This window comes from Heterodontus francisci, chromosome 1, assembly GCF_036365525.1.
Source record: "Heterodontus francisci isolate sHetFra1 chromosome 1, sHetFra1.hap1, whole genome shotgun sequence".
Taxonomy (NCBI): Eukaryota; Metazoa; Chordata; class Chondrichthyes; order Heterodontiformes; family Heterodontidae; genus Heterodontus; species Heterodontus francisci.
The window spans coordinates 273,596,178-273,615,867 of NC_090371.1; the positions used below are offsets into that span (position 1 = coordinate 273,596,178).

General features: G+C 42.5%; 1 protein-coding gene across 1 annotated transcript in view; it reads left to right on the forward strand.

Annotated features, from left to right (window-relative positions):
* Positions 1–916: 916 nt before the first annotated feature.
* The window catches only part of LOC137372743 (protein TASOR), a 29,059-nt gene continuing 10,285 nt past the window's right edge, over positions 917–19,690 (forward strand). Inside the window, exon 1 of the mRNA XM_068036973.1 lies at positions 917–1,066. The gene's annotated coding sequence lies outside the window, so the exon portion shown is untranslated. The remainder of the gene's footprint in view (positions 1,067–19,690) is intronic.

Sequence of the window (19,690 nt, forward strand, 5' to 3'; positions counted from 1 at the left end):
GGTAGATGTTTATTAAGTAAATATACACATGTGAAGTACATTTACCTGTATTATGTGTGTGTGTGTATGTATGTAAGGGGTTTTCCACTAAAACTCAATGCATATGGCTAAAACATCTCCCCTCTGGTTCAGTTGCCAATTATCTTAAATCTGTGTCCGCTGGTTACTGAACCTCCTGCCAGTAGAAACTTTTTCTCATTTTTTCAAAACCATTCATAACTCTGAACACTACCCCTTAAACTTCCCTGCTGTAAGGAGAACAATCCCAGATTCTCTCATCTCTTGACATAACAGAAGTCCATCAACCCTGGCCTTGTTTTTCAGTGGCCAAAGGCAAATGGATGGCATCAGTGCTTGGAGGGGATGGGGCAGAGGAACAGGAAAATTATTGTGATATCTTAATATAGATTGATTTCAATTAAATTTGACTTCCTGGTGAGGTATGGCTGGCAGTCAACAAGCCTTGTGCATTTGGGTAAAGCTCATGGTGGATCTCAACTTCCATAGTTTCAGATCTTCCACCCCTTGCGTCTCCTTCCAGAACTATTATGGAGCCCTGGGTCTTCCTAGAGTATCGCAACATCATGATAAAATATGACATCAGCTGCTGTCAAATGGTTGTAGCTCCTACCAAAGTAAACAGTGAGAACAGTATATACATAAAATAAACTGAAACTTTTTCTGCCTTGTCTTCCTTCACTTTTGTGACTTTTCTATGAGCGTGAAGCTGTTGCTTGCTTTGTTTTGAATGTGACAGTGTTTTGAGCCTTGACACAGACGTGGAAAATGCTGATTTGTTGATATAAGTTGAGAATGTTCCGGTACTTGCCCCTTTTAAGGAAAGATGTGGTTTTGTTGCTGTGTTTGGATTAACAGTTAGAGAAACCACTGATTCTTCTTCCACTATTAAAGGGACAGACTACTTGTACTTTGTGCAGTCAAGGAATCTGGACAGTTTAGGTTTGTGTGGTGTGTAGATGCTGAACGTTCTGCTTATATATCTGATGTGCATTGTAAAAGGCTTGGAGTTCAGTAAAGAATACAGCGTACAGTGCCCACTTTTCTGGTGAGTTCTAAATTAATCTTGAGTAGACGTAATTTTGTAATGTGAATTTTAAAGTGTAAGAGGGTGCAGGTACTTAATGCAGTAGTACCTTTATGGTGTACCCCTGTAATCTTTTAGATTGAATGTCTAAACAGCTAACATGAGAGAATGAGAGAGGATAAAAAGCCAAACAGTCAAAGAAATATCTGGATAGAAGAAATCGTGAATAAAGTACAGAAGCTGAGAGTGGAGAAAAGAAATGGAGAGAACAGGGTGTAATAAAACAAGTGGAAAATAAGACTTGGGAGAAAATGAGAGAGAACTAAAAGTAACTGTTAATTTGTAGACAGAAGATCAGGGAAGAAGTTTTTTTGTCGACTTTGATTGTCATTTCCTTTTCAGAACAGAGGGGTTATAGCTATCAGGAAAGACTGAATGGGCTGGGGCACCTCTGTCTTAAAAAAGGATAAGGCTGAGGGGTGACCTGATAGAGGTCCTTAAAATTATGAAGAGGTTTGATAGGGTAAACGTAGACAAGATGTTTCCACTTGTAGGTGAGTCCAAACTAGGTGCCGTGAATATAAAATAGTCACTAACAAATTTAGTAGGAAATTCAGGAGAAACTTGTTTACCCAGAGTGGTTAAAATGTGGAACTCAGTACCATAAGGAGTAATTGAGGTGAAGAGCATGGATGCATTTAAGGGGAAGCTAGATAAACACATGGCGGAGAAAGGAATAGAAGGTTATGCTGATAGGGTAAGATGAAGAGGGCTGGAGGAGGTTTGTTTGGAGCATTGACCCCAGCATAGACCAGTTGGTTCTGTTGGCCTGTTTCTGTGCTTTAACTGCTATGTATATAATCATAGAACAGGCAGCACAAAAGGAGGGCATTCAGCCTATCAAACCTGTACCGGCTCTTCCGAAGAGCAATCCAGTTAGTCCCAATCTGCCGCTCTTTACTCATATCCCTGCAATTATTACTCCTTCAAGATTTTCTCCAATTCTTTTTAAAAGGCTGCTATTGAATTTATTTCCACCTGTGGCAGAAAGTTTTTAATTCAGATGGCTACCATGCTTTCAGCTGCCTAGCCCCTAAACTCTGAAAATATTACCCTAAACCTCTCCGCCTCTCTACCACTCTCTCCTCCTTTAAGACGCTCCTTAAAGCCTATTTCTTTGATCAAGCTTTGGGCCACCTGCCCTAATAAATCCTTATGTAGTTCGGGGTCAAGTTTTGCTTGATAGTCACTTCTGTGAAATGCCTTGGGTTGCTTAACTATATTAAAAGATCTTGTTGAAAGGCTAGAGAAGCTGGGATTGTTCTGCTTAGAGCAGGAAAGGTCGAGAGGAGATTTGATAGGGTCATTCAAAATTATGCAGGGTTTTGATAAAGTCAAGGAGTAACTTTTTCACTGGCAGGAGAAATTATTGCCAAAGGTGACAGATTTAAAGGAATTGGTAAAACAAAGGGCGGCGCAGTGGTTAGCACCGCAGCCTCACAGCTCCAGCGACCCGGGTTCAATTCTGGGTACTGCCTGTGCGGAGTTTGCAAGTTCTCCCTGTGTCTGCGTGGGTTTCCTCCCACATGCCAAAAGACTTGCAGGTTGATAGGTTAATTGGCCATTATAAATTGCCCCTAGTATAGGTAGTTGGTAGGGAAATATAGGGACAGGTGGGGATGTGGTAGGAGTATGGAATTAGTGTAGGATTAGTGGAAATGGGTGGTTGATGGTCGGCACAGACCCGGTGGGCCGAAGGGCCTGTTTCAGTGCTGTATCTCTAAACTAAAACCAAACTAAAGTGTAGGGGAGTTGAGAAGTTGCTTTATGTAGTGAGTTGTTACATTTTGGAATGTGCTGTACATACGAACATACGAATTAGGAGCAGAAGTAGGCCATTCAGCCCCTCTAGCCTGCTCCGCCATTCAATAAGATCATGGCTGGTCTGTTTGTGTCTCGAATTCCACACTCCCATCTAGCCCCGATAACCTTTGATTCCCTTGCCTAACAAGAATCTATCTACCTCTGCATTAAGAATATTCAATGACCCCGCCTCCACCACCTTCCGAGGCAGAGAGTTACGAAGTCGCACAACCCTCTGAGAGAAAAAATTTCTCCTCATCTCTGTCCTAAAAGGGCAACCCCTAATTTTAAAACCGTGTCCCCTAGTTCTGAACTCACCCGCAAGAGGAAACATCCCCTCCACATCCACCTTGTCAAGACCGTTCAGGATCTTATACACTTCAATCAAGTCTCCCCTCACTCTTCTAAACTCCAGTGAAAACAAGCCCAGTCTGTCCAACCTTTCCTCATAAGACAACTCGCTCATTCCAGGTATCAATCCAGGTAACCTTCTCTGAACCGCCTCCAACGCATTTACATCCTTCCTTAAATAAGGAGACCAAACCTGCACACAGTATTCGAGATGTAGTCTCACCAATGCCCTGTGTAACTGAAGCATCACATCCTTTTATTTTCAATTCCTCTCATAATAAAGGATAGCATTCCATTAGCCTTCTTTATTACTTGTTGTACCTGCATACTAACTTTTTGTGACTCATGCATTCGGACACCTAGATCCCTCTGCACCTCAGAATTCTGCAGTCATTCTCCATTTAAGTAATACTCTAATTTTATATTCTTCCTGCCAAATTAAACAACTTCACATTTTCCCACATTATACTCCATCTGCCAGATTTTTGCCTGCTCACTCAACCTATCTATGTCGGTCTGCAACCTCTTTATGTCCTCTTCACAACATACTTTCCTATCTATCTTTGTGACATCTGCAAATTTAGCTACCATGCCATCGCTCCCCTCATCTAAATCATTGATGTAAATTGTAAAAAGTTGAGGCCCCAGCACAAACCCCTGCGGGACTCCACTCGTCACATCCTGCCAATTAGAAAAGGACCCATTTAAGCATACTTTCTGTTTTCTGCCAGCCAGCCAGCCAATCTTCTATCCATGCTAATATGTTACCCCATACACCTTGAGCTCCTAATATGAACAATAATCTTTTATGTGGCACCTTGTCAAATGCCTTCTAGAAATCCAAGTACAGTACGTCAGCGGGCTCCCCTTTATCCACAGCGCATGTTACTCCTTCAAAGAACTCCAATAAATTGGTTGAACATGATTTCCTTTTCACAAAACCATGCTGACTATTCCCGATTACCTTGAGTTTTCCTAAGTGCCCAGCTGTAGCCTCCTTAATGATCGATTTTAACACCTTCCCCACGACAGATGTCAAGCTAACTGGCCTGTAGTTACCTGTTTTCTGTCTCCGCACCACCCCCCCCCCCACCACTTTCTTGAATAGAGGGGTTATATTTGCTACTTTCCAGTCTGAAGGAACCTTTCCAGAATCCAGAAAATTTAGAAAAATTAACACTAACATATCTACTATCTCATTAGCCACCTCTTTTAAGACTCCAGCCAATCAGGACCCCAGACTTGTCATTCCGCTGCTTCATCAGTTTGCCCAGTACTGTTTCCCCGGTGATTGTAATTTCATCAAGTTCCTCTCTTCCTTCCACCTCCTGATTTACAGCTACTACTGGAAAGTTTTTTGTATCCTCTAGAGTGAAGACAGAAGCAAAATATTTGTTCATTTCCTTATTATATACTATTAACTACCCATTCTCACTCTCTAGAGGACCAATACTCACTTTACTTACTCTTTTCCTTTTAAATACTTTTTTCCCCAAAAAATATACTTTATTCCTAAATTTAAAAAAAAAAAATATTGCAGAACAGTTCAAAACAGCACCAAGTTGACATTCCAAAAAGTGCAAAGGAAATCTGTTTTCTTCAATACAGGAGTGAGTTGCCTCATAACCCTTCCATTCCATTTTATATGCCATGTACATTTTACAGTAAACCCACATTTGGTGTATACAGCCCGAGGGGTTTTCCAAGGGTCCAGCCCCTCAGTTCACTATGGTGGGAGGACCTTACACAGTGGTCTTTCCCCATTGAGCCTTTTCAGTGGCTGGCTGCCCCAAGCTTTAGTGCATTCCTCAGCATGCAGTCCTGGACCTTGGAATGTGCCAGTCTGCAACACTCGGTCGTGGACAACCCTTTCCGCTGGAAGACCAGCAGGTTTCGGGCAGAGCAAAGGGCGTCATTCACCGAATTGATGGTCCTCCAGCAGCAGTTGATGTTTCCCTTGCTATCTGTTTTTACATTTCTAGCTAGCTTCCTCTCATACTCTCATTTCTTTCTCCTGATTAACCTTTTAGTCATTCTCGGCTGCTGTTTATATTTTGACCAATCATCTGACCTGGCACTCATCTTTGCGCAATTATATGCTTTTTCCTTGTTTGATGCTTTCCTTAACTTCTTTAGTTAAGCACGGATGGTGGGTCTTCCCCTTAGAATTTTTCTTTACAGTAGGAATATACTGAGTATTCAGAAATATCCCCTTAAATGTCTGCCACTGCCTCTCTATTGATCTAGCTCCTAGCCTAGTAACCCAGTTCGCTTCAGCTAGCTCAGCTTTCATGCCCATATAGTTGCCCTTATTTAAGTTTAAAATACTATTCTTAGACCCACTCTTCTCTCTTTCAGACTAGATGTAAAATTCAATCATATTGTTGTCTGAAAGGGTGGTGGAAGCAGAATCAATGCTAATTTTCAAAGGGGAATTGGATATATACTTGAAAAGGAAAAATATGCAGAGCTGTGGGGAAAGAGCAAGGCAAGTGAGACTAATTGGACAGATCTTTCAAAGATCTGGCACAGGCACAGTGGGCCAAATGGCCTATTTGTGTGCTGTATGATTTTATGAAAAGATTAAGTAATTGTCACCTTTTCTTCTTTGTCAAAATACCAGCACTTACTTTTACTGAAAGGTTCTGTAAGTCTCTTATTCAGAACCTCCCTTCACAGTTGAACAGTACAATCGTTTCAGCATTTGATGCTTATGTTAATTGTTTGTTGACTTCTCTTCCAGTATATTTTTAAAATTTATTCTCAGGAGGTGGACAGGGCAATAAAAACAGATAACAAATAGGGCATCCAACATGCTTCCTGCCATTTTCACTGCTGGAATGCTGGATGCCAGGGTTACCTGTTAGAGCCTAACGCCACTATTCAAATGCCAGTGCAAGGGGGATGAAACACACACCTGCATAGTAGCCAGGATTTTGGGCAAATTATTCAACTTTTTTCAGACAGCTTTGTGAGTGTCTTCTTCCTCCCAGCTGCAGTTCCCCATTATTCCCCAGGGCAGTCTGGGGAAGTCGTTGCCTCCTGTAGGGAAGAGCCCCTTGGGTCAGGAAGTCACCTGGGGTCTGAGGGAGTCACCTGATCCAAGTGGCTGGAAGTCCCGCCCCTCCAAATACACCTTCCAGTCAGGAAGTCATGACATCTGTACAATTTCCACACACCCATCAAAATACAGACCTTTCATTGATTCTGAGGGGATCGTCTGCAAGCTTTCTTCGGAATCCCTTCAGTGGAGAGGGACACCTCTCCTCTGTTCCAAAACCTCAGCATCTCCCTTGAAACAGAGGGCATCTGATGAGTATCACCATAAATGATGTGTGAGTAAAAACTAAAAGATAAACTAAAGTACTGTGAGATAGGGAGAACAGTGAACTGTTTTATAATTTTACTTTTTGATTTTGGCTTTGTGATATAAGATCACATTATCAAAAAATGCTATAATAAGCCCTTCTTCAACATGAGGGAGCTGAAATTTAAAATAAAGTGTTACGACCAGGTGAGAAAGGTGTCTAGGGGTTCCTCTCAGCCTTCACCTGGCCTTACCATAACAGGGTATTATTTTTAAACACACTGTTTTTAGCTCTCCCTTGGTGAATCCTTGTTCACCGCTTTTCAATTATAAGGCAAAGAAACCAGCACAAACAGGTTTTCTTAGGTTTAAAGAAGAAAAGTTGAAATTTATTAAACTTGAACTTAAACTCTAATTCGGTTGACACCTACGGGTACACGACACGCCCATGCTCGCATGCATACGTGATACACACATGCAAATAGAGACAGAAAAGAGCAGAAGAAAAATAAAGTGGAAAAGTTTAAGGCAATATCTGAAGAGGTTTTGCTACGGTTCTTTGGGCTCGCTGTAGAGTCCTTGATTGTAGGTAAATCTTGCTTTTCGTTGGGGCCCAGTATTCTTCTTGAACTTTGTTTGCTGGAGGAGACTTTTCGCCCTTGGGGTTCTTGTGTCTTCAGTGAATTCAGAGGCTTGTGAGAAAGAGATGGGAGCAGACAGGAGAGATCTTCTCAGTCTAGGAGCAAACAGTCTTTCTCAGTTTAAACTCTCTGTGGCTAGTTCAGAAATCCCCTGGAACAGCCAGTTAAACATGTGACCAGCTGGTCCAACCAGTCCTGGCCCTTGTAGATTGCATTACCCCAGCAGGCTCTGGAATGTGCTTCCCCATCCCCTCATTGTCCAGTTATGAACATCCATTATGGGTTGAATGTGTCAGTGAATGGTCCTTTGTCCACACAAGCACCGTCTGTTAGTATGCAAATGTTTTTTCCAGCCAAGGCTGACCTATTCAACAAGTCAGTTCCCCGTTCCAGCAACAGTTCAAAATCAATGTTCATGTGAGGAAACCAATGTGCCTCACTCTTGGGGGCCCTGCATGACATAAAGACTTGAGATATTGGTTGTATATTATAATAATTGTGTTCAACAGAAGACACATTTTGCTTTGTAATAACTAGTCTGTTTTGTACAGATATATAGTGCAGGAGAACTGGATTTTAAAGGGTTAAATAGTGCAATGGAATATGGTATTTGAAGCTGGCTGAGTTAATGCTTCGTAGGGTGAAAGGTTTGATTCTCTCAGCTTCGTTATCGACAACCGCTTGCCAGAGCTAGCGATAGTAAAATTATTATGGGATTTCTTGTTACCCATATATTTGAACTGCTCTGTGCCCTGCTGAGTCTCTCTGCTGACTCTCTGCAATATTTATTTCTGATGAGCGTGCCAGCAGTTTTATATGAGTAACCAATGAGTGTGGAGCAGTCTAATTGGCTACCGACAGCAACGTGTAACTATCTGATCTATTGGCTCACTTCCAGGCAGTGTTTTTGTCCCATTTTACGCTTTCTTAAAGGTTAATAGTTCCTTATCTGAAGGTAAAGCTTCTGATTTAAGGGATAAATCTTAATAACTAGCACCAAAAGCTAGGATTCCAAAATTAGAATTTAACCCATTAAAAGCTGGAGATGCCAATGTCAGGTGGCTTTTCTCAAAGTCAGACCCCTGATACTGGATAATCAGCCACGTAGCTCTTCTCTGCAATGCCACACAGCATGTGGCAGAGGTGTTGTTCCCCAGGGTAAACAATTCCATCATTTTTTTTCTTTCAGGGAAAGCCAACAACAAAAATCATTGCAGTTTCTCTGGAGGTTGTAGGTCTGAAGTTCTTCTGTGTACTGTATGTAGCTTCATCTAATGGGGGGCCTCATGGCAACTTTGCGAGTCTTCACTTTAAGAAATGACTTAAGAAGAAATAGGCGAGCTCAGAATACCGACTGCAATGTACAGTTTTTTTTTGTTAATCTGTGTAGGCTTCTATTCATGCTTTCCGTTTTACAGTTGGTTTGTGGTATGGTTGCTGTGGTAGCAATGTTTTGCAGTTGCCCTGTAATTCTGCATGACAATCTGGAAATTGTAGGTACTAGATTTAACTTGAGTTTCTTTTTATATGTGGGGATTCTTTCGTTTGCTTCTCTAGGTCCCTCAATCTCCTACCTCTTGCAGCCAAGCTGGTGGTCAGTCAGTTGGCTTGCAGGACTTTCCCATTGTTTTTGTTCAACTGACTGCTTGGAGGCAATCGGCATACGGTAGTGTAGTAATCCAGGAGGCTAGATTAATAATCCCCTGAATATCAGCTGTAATCTCATAGTAGTTTGAAAATTAAAATTCAATTTCAAAAAAAATCTGGAAATTGTAATATATTCGGGTGGCACTAGCAGAGAAAATGGACACCCATGCATGGCCAGTTCAAGGAAGTATTTATTTACATCACTACATCAATAACATAATATACAAATACATTACACTGCTTCCCTTTTCAAAAGAAAACTCTTCTTATTGTTCTTCAATGAATATATCCGCAAATCAAGTTTAATAACTGGTTTACAAAGTCTGATCTCCTTACAGGTTTTGGTCTAGAGTCAAGTTTTGGTGTAAAATCAGTTTTTAGACTGCCTTCTTTTGGTTCGGCACTTAAAGAAAATCTTGTTTCTTTCTCAGAAATTGGTACTTCACACACCGAACTCTGAACTGGTTCAAATTCTGACATGAGCTTGTGACCCAGGAGATCATGCTCATGCTTCGGTTCATTCCTTCCTGGGATCATGTGATTTGACTTGGACATTTCTCACCTTTCCGTCAGTTTTGGTTCCACACACTTCTACTACATTTCCCTCATCCCACTTGTGTGCCTTTCGAGGGGACTCAAAACATGAACATGCTCATTTTGCCTGAAACTGCATTTTCAGTTGTTTGTGTCATAGTGACATTTTTCACTGAGCTATTTGTGTTCAACTTTAGCAATCAATTTTGGTGGGGCCAGACTCAACCCTGTCCTTAAGCTGCTCTTCATCAAAAGCTCAGCAGGTGCATACCCTGTTGTAGGGTTGTTCTACACTTCAGCAGGAAATTAGCCAACTGTTGTTTCATACTGAAATTTGAACACCCATGCAGCACTTATTTCTTGGTGTTTCTTTCACTATCCTAATGATGTTTCAGCTGCTCCATTTGATGCAGGATGGTAAGGAGGAGTGAGGATATGTTTGATACTGTTTTGATTCATGAAATTTTGGAATGGAACAGAATGAAATTGAGGATGATTATCTGAGCCAAGCTTCTTTTTTAAACCATTACAAGCAACAATGAACCATAACTTGTCTATTGTCCATTCAGCATTGGTGTTTTGACCCACACGCTTGAATTTGATCCACTTCGAGTGGTTATTGGTGAGTACTAAGAAATTGTCATTTTCCTTTTCACAAAAGTCTACATGAATTTTTTGAAGTGGTCGAGTTGGCCGTGACCATGATTGCGAAGGAGTTTTAGGCATCTTATTTCTACAATTTTGGCAGACAATACATTCGCTAACCAGTGATTGTGGGTCACTGTCTTAGACGAGGCCAATAAACAAAACCTCTTGCTATGGATTTCATACTGACTATTCCTGTGTGTTCAGTATGGGGTTCTGCCATCTCTCAAGGAACTGGGTTCCACCACTGTACGACCTGACTTAATGCAGCCCTTTTCACCTGTGACTCATTGTGACGATTGTGGAATGGTTTATAGGAAATAGGAGCATAAGAAATAGGAGCAGGAGTCGGCCATTCTGCCCCTTAAGCCTGCGCCACCATTCAACTAGATCATGGCTGATCTACCTCAACACCATTTTCCCGCACATATCCCTTGATAACCTTTAATATCTAGAAATCTTTCAATCTCTTAAACATACTCAATGATTGAGCTTTCACTGCCATCTGGGATAATGAATTCCAAGGATTCACCACCCTCTGCGTGAAGAAATTCCTCCTCCTCTCAGTCCTACATGGCCTACCCCTTATTCTGTGTCCCCTGGTTCTAGACTGCCCAGCCAAGGAAAACATCCTTCCTGCATCTACCCTGTCGAGCCCTGTAAGAATTTTGTGTGCTTCAATGAGATCTCCTCTCATTCTTCTAAACTCTAGAGAATACAGGCCCAATCTCTTCAATCTCTCCTCATAGGACAATCCTGCCTTCCCAGGAATTAGTCTGGTGACCTTTGTTGCGCTCCCTCTATGGCAAGTATATTTTTCCTTAGGTAAGGAGACCAAAATTGTATACAATACTCCAGGTGCGGTCTCATCAAGGTTCTGTAAAATTGCAGCAAGACATCTTTACTCCTGTACTCAAATGCTTTTGCAATAAAGGTCAACATACCATTAGCCTTCCCAATTGCTTGCTGCATCTGCATGTTAGCTTTCAGTGACTTATGAACAAGGACACCCAGGTCCCTTTGAACATCAACACTTCCCAATCTCTCACCATTTAAGAAATACTCTGTCTTTCTGTTCTTCCTACCAAAGTGGATAACTTTACACTTATTCATATTATATTCCATCTGCTAAGCATTTGCCCACTCACTAAGCCTGTCTAAATCCCCTTAAAGCTTCTTTGCATCCTTTTCATTCGTATGTTCTCACAACTCACATTCCCACCTAGTTTTGTGTCATCAGCAAACTTGGAAATATTATGTTTGGTCCCTACATCCAAATCATTGATATAGATTATGAATAGCTGGGGCCCAAGCAGTGATCGTTGCGGTACCCCACTAGTCACAGCCTGCCAACCTGAGAATGACCTGTTTGTTCCTACTCTCTGTTTTCTGTCTGTTAACCAATTCTCAATCCATGCCAGTATATTAGCCCCAATCCCAAGTGCTCTAATTTTACTTACTGACCTCCTGAATAGGACCTTATCAAAAAGCTGTCTGAAAATCCAAATACACCACATCCACTAGTTTTCCCTTATTGATTCTGCTCATCACATTCTCAAAAAACTCCAACAGGTTTGTCAAACATGATTTCCCTTTCATAAATCCATGTTGGCTCTGCCCAATCCTACAATTATTTTCTAAGTGTCCAGTTATCAACCCATTTGTAATAGATTCTCACATTTTCCCTATTACTGATGCCAGGCTGACAGGTCTGTAGTTCCCCGGCTTTTCTCTCCCTCTTTTCTTAAATAGTGGGGTTACATTTGCTACCTTCCAATCTGCAGGAACCGTTCCAGTTCCCCGTCTATACACTGGTCAAATTCTGTCCATCTATTCAATGTTTGTCCATAGACTCTTTTCAATACTGAGTCTTTCCAAGTTTTAGCAGCAATTTCAGTGGCAGTGATTGGAACTCCTCTTTGCTGATGATGCTGCATTAACATCCCACACAGAAGAGTGTCTGCAGAGACTCATTGACAGGATTGCAGCTGCCTGCAACGAATTTGGCCTAACCATCAGTCTCAAGAAAACGAACATCATGGGACAGGACGTCAGAAATGCTCCATCCATCAATATCGGCGACCACGCTCTGGAAGTGGTTCAAGAGTTCACCTACCTAGGCTCAACTATGACCAGTAACCTGTCTCTCGTTGCAGAAATCAACAAGCGCATGGGAAAGGCGTTCGCTGCTATGTCCAGACTGGCCAAGAGGGTGTGAGAAAATGGCGCACTGACACGGAACACAAAAGTCCGAGTGTTTCAAGCCTGTGTCCTCAATACCTTGCTCTGTGGCAGCGAGGCCTGGACAACGTATGTCAGCCAAGAGCGACGTCTCAACTCATTTTATCTTCGCTGCCTCCGGAGAATCCTTGGCATCAGGTGGCAGGACCGTATCTCCAATGCAGAAGTCGTTGAGGCGGCCAACATCCCCAGCATATACACCCTACTGAGCCAGTGGCGCTTGAGATGGCTTGGCCATGTGAGCCGCATGGAAGATGGCAGGATCCCCAAGGATGCATTGTACAGCGAGCTCATCACTGGCATCAGACCCACCGGCCGTCCATGTCTCCGCTTTAAAGACATCTGCAAACGCGACATGAAGTCCTGCGACATTGACCACAAGTCGTGGGAGTCAGTTGCCAGTGGTCGCCAGAGCTGGCGGACAGTCATAAAGGCGGGGCTAAAGAGTGGCGAGTCGAAGAGACTGAGCAGTTGGCAGGAAAAAAGACAGAAGTGCAAGGAGAGAGCCAACTGTGAAACAGCCCCGACAACCAATTTTATCTGCAGCGCCTGTGGAAGAGTCTGTCACTCTAGAATTGGCCTTTATAGTCACTCCAGGTGCTGCTCCACAAACCACTGACCACCTCTAGGCGCGTATCCATTGTCTCTCGAGACAAGGAGGCCAAAAATTGGAAAATCATCATATACTACTTCTGTTGTGAAGATTGCAATTTCACAGCCTAATTCTGAGTCCTCACGTGGCAAACGCGACAGTGCGTCAGTGATGGTGTGGAAGTGAGCAGAAAGGCATGGCACTATGCTTAATGGGAAATATAGCCAAGTTAGGAATAGTAGCTTTGCTGAGCTTTGATTTTAAGTGGCAGAAACCACAATGAAATAGTTAAAAGTAAAGGCAGAGCGTGTGAGACTGTAAAGACTAGCCGACACTGGTAATTGCAAAGACATCTGTTCTTTATGGCCTGAGTGTATGACTCCCTGTGGTTTGAAGTTGATGGACTCATATGAATCAAATGATGTCCATCCCTGTGTGAGTGATAAGGAGTGCTAGGCCCCTCTTATCTTCGTGAACTGCCACTACTTGATGTTGCTGCAGACTGCACGAAATACTCAGGAATGTACACCTAATAGAGATAGCAGGATGCGCCGCAATTACTTGTCACAGGATAGAGACAGACTCATGATCCATGTAGGGAGTGAGACTAGAATGATTATTGATGATTCCTATGCTCTTGTTAATTAGCTTGCTTGTCTGCTTTGTTTTATCTTGCTGGTACAAAACAATATTTTATTAGTTACAAGTATGTATTGAGAATGGAGTGTATTGTAACCTCAGTAACAGATGTACTGCATGTCACCACGTGGGTGAAGTTGAATTGTATCGCACTGATTGGTTAAACAAGGAGGTGTAGCATGAATCTTAATGTATAAACAGTAGTACCTGTATCACAAACTTTACTTACTCTGGGGGGGGGGACCCGACAGACTCTGGTAGAGTCAGTGCCGCTGTTCTCAGAGTAAGTCCGTTGGCGACTGCGCAAATAAAGTAATTGATTTTACCTACACATCCGACTCGGTATATTTACTGAACCAGACTGAAGGCAAAAAGAACTCAGATTAACAATAGCATTCTCTTTTGAACTGCGGTAGTTGTACTGTGAGAGAAGTATAATCGACCGCTGCATCCTTGACACTGCCATCGTCGGTAGTGCAGACTTTGGTCCCTGAAAAGCTATTGAGGGTTTGTGATCTGTAACTAGCATGAAGTTTCTACCCAACAAAAACTGGTGAAACCTTTTGAGTCCAAAGATGATTCCAAGCGCGAGCTGTTTATCTGTGCATCGTTGCGCTCACTCTTGGTCAGGGTATGCAACGCAATGCTCTGGCTTTTCTTGACCATTATCCATGACATGACTGATCATTGCTCCAACACAATAGTTTGAAGCGTCACATCAGATGCTAGCTTCAGGTTATGATTTGTGTCGCAATGAACGAGTCGTGCATCACTGGTTAAGCTTCTCTTACATGCATCATAAGCATCTTGTGCTTCAGACCATTCCCATTTCACATCTTTCTTCAACAAATCATGTGATGGAGCTAACACCATTGCAAGCTCAGGCAGAAATCGTGAGTAGTATTAGACCATGCCCAGAAAAGATCTGAGATTAGACACATCTTTTGGCTTTGGGACATTGACTGTTGCCTCTTTCTTCTCTTTCACTGGCTAAGGTACACTATCTCAGATTGCATGAAAGCACAATTGCTCTTTTTCAACTTCACATTGTGATCATTGAGCCTTTTTAACACTGTTACATTTCTAACTTTTTCTAGTTCTAATGAAGGGTTACAGACCTGAAATGTTAACTCTGCTTCTCTCTCCACAGATGCTGCCAGACCTGCTGAGTATTTCTGGCACTTTCTGTTCGCATTTCAGAGTTCCAGCATCCGCAGTATTTTGCTTTTACATCTTTTGCCTTGTTGGGAACAAGAAGGTTTGTTAGCATGCCATATATTTCCGGGCCAATTTCCGTCAGCAAAATTGCTTTCTTGCGTTCAAGAACTGCCTTATTCTGAGTCTTGACCTCTTCACTTTTGCCTTCAAGTTCCAAAATGTTATTAGTTCTGAGAAACATGACCATTCTTTCAATATACAAACTGAATGGTTCTTGTGCCCTCTCATATGTTCCTAGCCTTCCCCTGTATCCCCTGGGCACAGCCATAAATGCTCGTTTCTAAATTCACAGCAACCCAGTAAACACCAACTGTGGCTGTCCGTAACAGTGATACCTAAAACCAGTCTAGTCTGTGGCTGAAAATATTCTTTTACCTCAATGAGCACTTTGAATCTGATGTATATTAGGACCCTTTAACATACCATTCAACAGAGGAGAGAGTATGAGGCTCAGTTTCACACAATCCAGCCAAAATCTCTGCAATCTGAGCAGGTAGGTCATCAGGACCTGGCTGACCTTATTCACTGCAGCCCCTGCTGCTCTTTGCAGTGTATATTTTTTGGACTTTGACCTCATCCAGGTTGCCATTTTCTATAATATATTCGGGTGACACGAGCAGAGAAAATGGTCACCAAGCAGGACTAGTTCAAGGAAATGTTTGTTTACATCATTACATCATTAGCATAATATACAAATACATTACAGAAATAAAATGCTGGTATCATTAAAAATGACCATGTAGCTGTCCGATTGTAATCGAAACCCAACAGTTTCACTAATATCCTTTAGAGAAACATACCTGTCATCCTTATCTATATGTGACTTCAGTAGTTCTCTCAGAAGAAGACAACTTCCTAATGTGTCATCTAGCTCTTTGCCTATGAGCTTTATATTGTTGGCCCATAGCCCAATCATCCCCATGCATCTCAAATAACCAATCCAACTGCATGGAGTCTAAACTCTTAGTCATTTTAAAAACCTCAATCCATTTCTTTTTAAACTTTGGTTCCATTAAAGAAAATAGACCCAACTCCTCGAGCCTATCCTGATAAGAGAGAATTTAACCATCTCCCCGTGACGTTCAACAACATTATCATCATTGAATCCCCCACCATCAACCTTCTAGGGGTTACTATTGACCAGGAACTTAACTGGACCAACCATATAAATACTGTGGTTACAAGAGTGGGTTAGAGGCTGGGAATTCTGCAGCGAGTAACTCACCTCCTGACTCCCCAAAGCCTGTCCACCATCTACAAGGCACAAGTCAGGAGTGTGATGGTATACTCTCCACTTGCCTGGATGGGTGCAGCTCCCACAACACTCAAGAAGTTCAACACCATCCAGGACAAAGAAGCCCACTTGATCAGCACTCCATCCATCACCTTAAACATTCACTCCCTCTACCACTGATGCACATTGGCAGCAGTGTGTACCATCTATAAGGTGTATTGTAGCAAATCGCCAAGGTTCGTTCATAAGCACCTTCCAAACCCGCGACCTCTACCACCGAGTGCAGCGGTTCAAGAAAGCGACTCGCCACCACTTTCTCAAGGGCAATTAGGGATCGGTAAACAATGCAGGCCTGCCAGCAACCATCACATCCCATGAATGAAGAAAAAGAAATTAACTAGGCACCCCAAGACTGTGTATCATTTTGGTCATCCTGCTCTGAACTTTCTCCCGAGTGTTGTGATGCCATGTCACGTGTGGGGACTAAAATTGGGCTGTAGCCAAACTAAATATAATGGCCCTGGAATTCCAGGGTGTCTGCATCAATAGGACATTGATCCTCCCATATCATGGATACAGAGATATCAGATAATGATGGGGTAGGGTGGGACACGGGCAAGCATGCTGACTAGATGAGGTCCTCGAAAACTGCAGCAGTATGCTACTATTGTGATTATAGGAACTCAATGGGATGAAGATAAAATATGGAGAAACTGCTTACTACCAGCAGCGGAACAGAGTTGGCCACTATTGCGCAATCTGACCACCCCCCCCCCCCCCTCCCCCCCACCCCGGAATGAATTCACATTCCTCCTGACCAAGTTTGAGGCCTAATGTTTGAGACTTTTTTTTGTAGTGTCAGTAGCACTTGACTGCAATACTGAGGGAGTGCTGCACTATTATAGGAACATAGGAACAGAAGTAGGCCATTTAGCCCCTTTAGCCTGTTACGCCATTCAATGAGATTATGGCTGATCTGCAAACTAATTCCATATGTCTTTATACCTTTTGTCATTTGCGGAAGAGAGTTCCAAACTTCTACCACCCTTTCTGTGTAGAAGTGTTGCCTAATTTCACTCCTGAAAGGTCTGGTTCTAATTTTTGGACAATGCACCTCTTCCTAGATTCCCCAGTCAGTGGAAATAGTTTCTTTTTACCCTATCTGTTTTCCTTAATACCTTGAAAACTTTGATCAAATCAGCCCTTAACCGTTTAAATTCCAGGGAATACAACCTTAGTTTATGTATCTCTCCTTTTAATTTAACCCTTTGAATCCAGCTATCATTCAGGCCTTCTCTTGTTCCTATGTTTTACCATGTTAAAGGTGCTATATAAATGCAAGTTGATATTGTTGAAAAAAAATCACTAAATTCAGTTGGAGAATTTAGAAAAATAAATCCACATTTTTTTTTTTGTAACAATCTAACTCTGTTCACCTGCCAGTATTAGTGTATGGGTCATTGAAATATAAATGTATACGGATATATGTAAACATTTCACATTGCGTGTGGTCGAATTTTCACCTCTGCTGGGATATGAGAGTTTGTTATCACACAGCAGCATTGAATTTAAAGAAACCATCTGCTCCATCTAGTACTTTTCCATTTTAAAATGTCAGCTAGGCTCATGGTAACACACTCAGATTCACCCCAGAGACTTGAGCGCACAATCTAAGCCGACTGGAGTCATATAGTCATATAGGCCACACCAGAACATTAGTGAACCAGTTGGGTATTATGAAACTCTGGCAGCAGTACTGAGGGAATGCTGCATTGTCAGAGGTACCATGTTTCAGATAAATTGTTAAACTGCAGCCCCATCTACCTGTTCTAATGGGTGTTAAATATCTAATTGAAGAACGGGGTTGGGGGGGGTGTCAGTTGTCCTGATCAACATATATGACTTCACCAAAACCACATGTCTCTCTGTGTTTGTGGAACCTTGCCATATACAAATTAGCTTTGACTTCATAACAACTGTAGCAGCACTTCAAAAGTAATTGATTGGGTATGAAGTGCTTTGGGATGTCCTGAGGGTATTAAATGATGCAATTTCTTTCTGAGTGCGTGCACATCTACAGCTGAGCTAGAGAAAAGCCCTCCCTGACACATTTCAACCTAACTGATTGTTGGCAGCCGAGGTAATATCAGAAGTGGTGCTCATGTGACATCAAAAAGTTCTGAGAAAGGAGTTTTGTTAGATATGTTGGCCAAGACACCTGGAAAACTCCCCTGCTGTTCTTCAAATAGTGCCATGGGATCTTTTACACCCACCTGAGAGGGCGGGCAACACCTCGGTTTCACGCCTCATCTGAAAGACGGCATCTCCGGCACTGCAACACTGCCTCAGTACTGCGCCACAATATAGGTCCAGATTACACCCTCGAGTTTCTGGAGTGGGGTTTCAACATGCAAGATTCTGACTCAGAGGCTAGAGTGCTACCACTGAGGCAAAGCTGATGCAATGATTCAAAAATATGTCTTGATTCTGAAATAATATATGTGCTTCACCCTTTTCTGTATACATTTCACTATGCATTGTGTACAAGTGGTTATATTTATATATTTTAGTATATTTGAGGATCCCATTCATCAGAATGGCTTGTTTCTCCAATCTCAAGGTCAGTGGTTCCATTCCATTACTGGCACCTGCTCTCCACACAAGTGGGAGGAGTAGTTATGATCTAAAATTGTGAACTGAATGTTGAGTCTAAAGTGCCTATTCGAAAGTTGAGATCCTGTTCCTTGAGTTTCATTGGAACAGTGCCAGAGGCCCAGCACTGAGAGGTCAGGGTGGAACTCGGACGGAGAATTAAAATGGCAAGTGAACGGGTCATGCTTTGGACTGAACTTTGGTGTTTAGCAAAGCCTAACCTGCGTTTGACCTCCTCAGTGTAGAGGAGACCACATTGTGAGCAGTGAATACAGTATTCCGAGTTGAAAGCAGTACAAGCCATTTCACCTGGAAGGAGTGTTTAGGCCCTTTACTTGCAGTCCACTGACTTATGTTTGTTTATTTATTTAGAGATACAGCACTGAAACAGGCCCTTCGGCCCACCAAATCTGTGCTGACCATCAACCACCCATTTATACTAATCCTACACTAATCCCATATTCTTACCACTACCCCACCTACCTATACTAGGGACAATTTATAATGGCCAATTTACCTACCAACCTGCAAGTCTTTGGCTGTGGGAGGAAACCAGAGCACCCGGCGAAAACCCACGCGATCACAGGGAGAACTTGCAAACTCCGCACAGGCAGTACCCAGAATTGAACCCGGGTCGCTGGAGCTGTGAGGCTGCGGTGCTAACCACTGCGCCACTGTGTCGCCCAAGAAAGTTAAGAAAGTTCTTGCAGTTGTAAAGCACCTTTATCACGTCTCTCAAGACTGAAGGAAATCAATAGTGCCTAAAGCACAGTGAATTATTTTGAAGTAATAAACAACAGTGATAACATCTTGCATTTACATTGTGCCCTGAATGTAGAAAACTACCCCAAGACTCCTCACAGGAGTGTAATCACACAAAATTGGATATCAAGCCAAAGAGATGTTCGGAGGGGTGATATAAAGCTTGGTCAAAGGGGTGGGTTCTAAGCAGGGCCTTAAAGGAGGAAAAGGAGGTGGAGAGTTGGAAGAGGTTTAGGGAGAGTATGAGGCCTTGACGGCTGAAAGCACAGCTGCCAATGATGGGGTGAAAGAAAGGTGTGCACTAGAGAACAGTCACTGC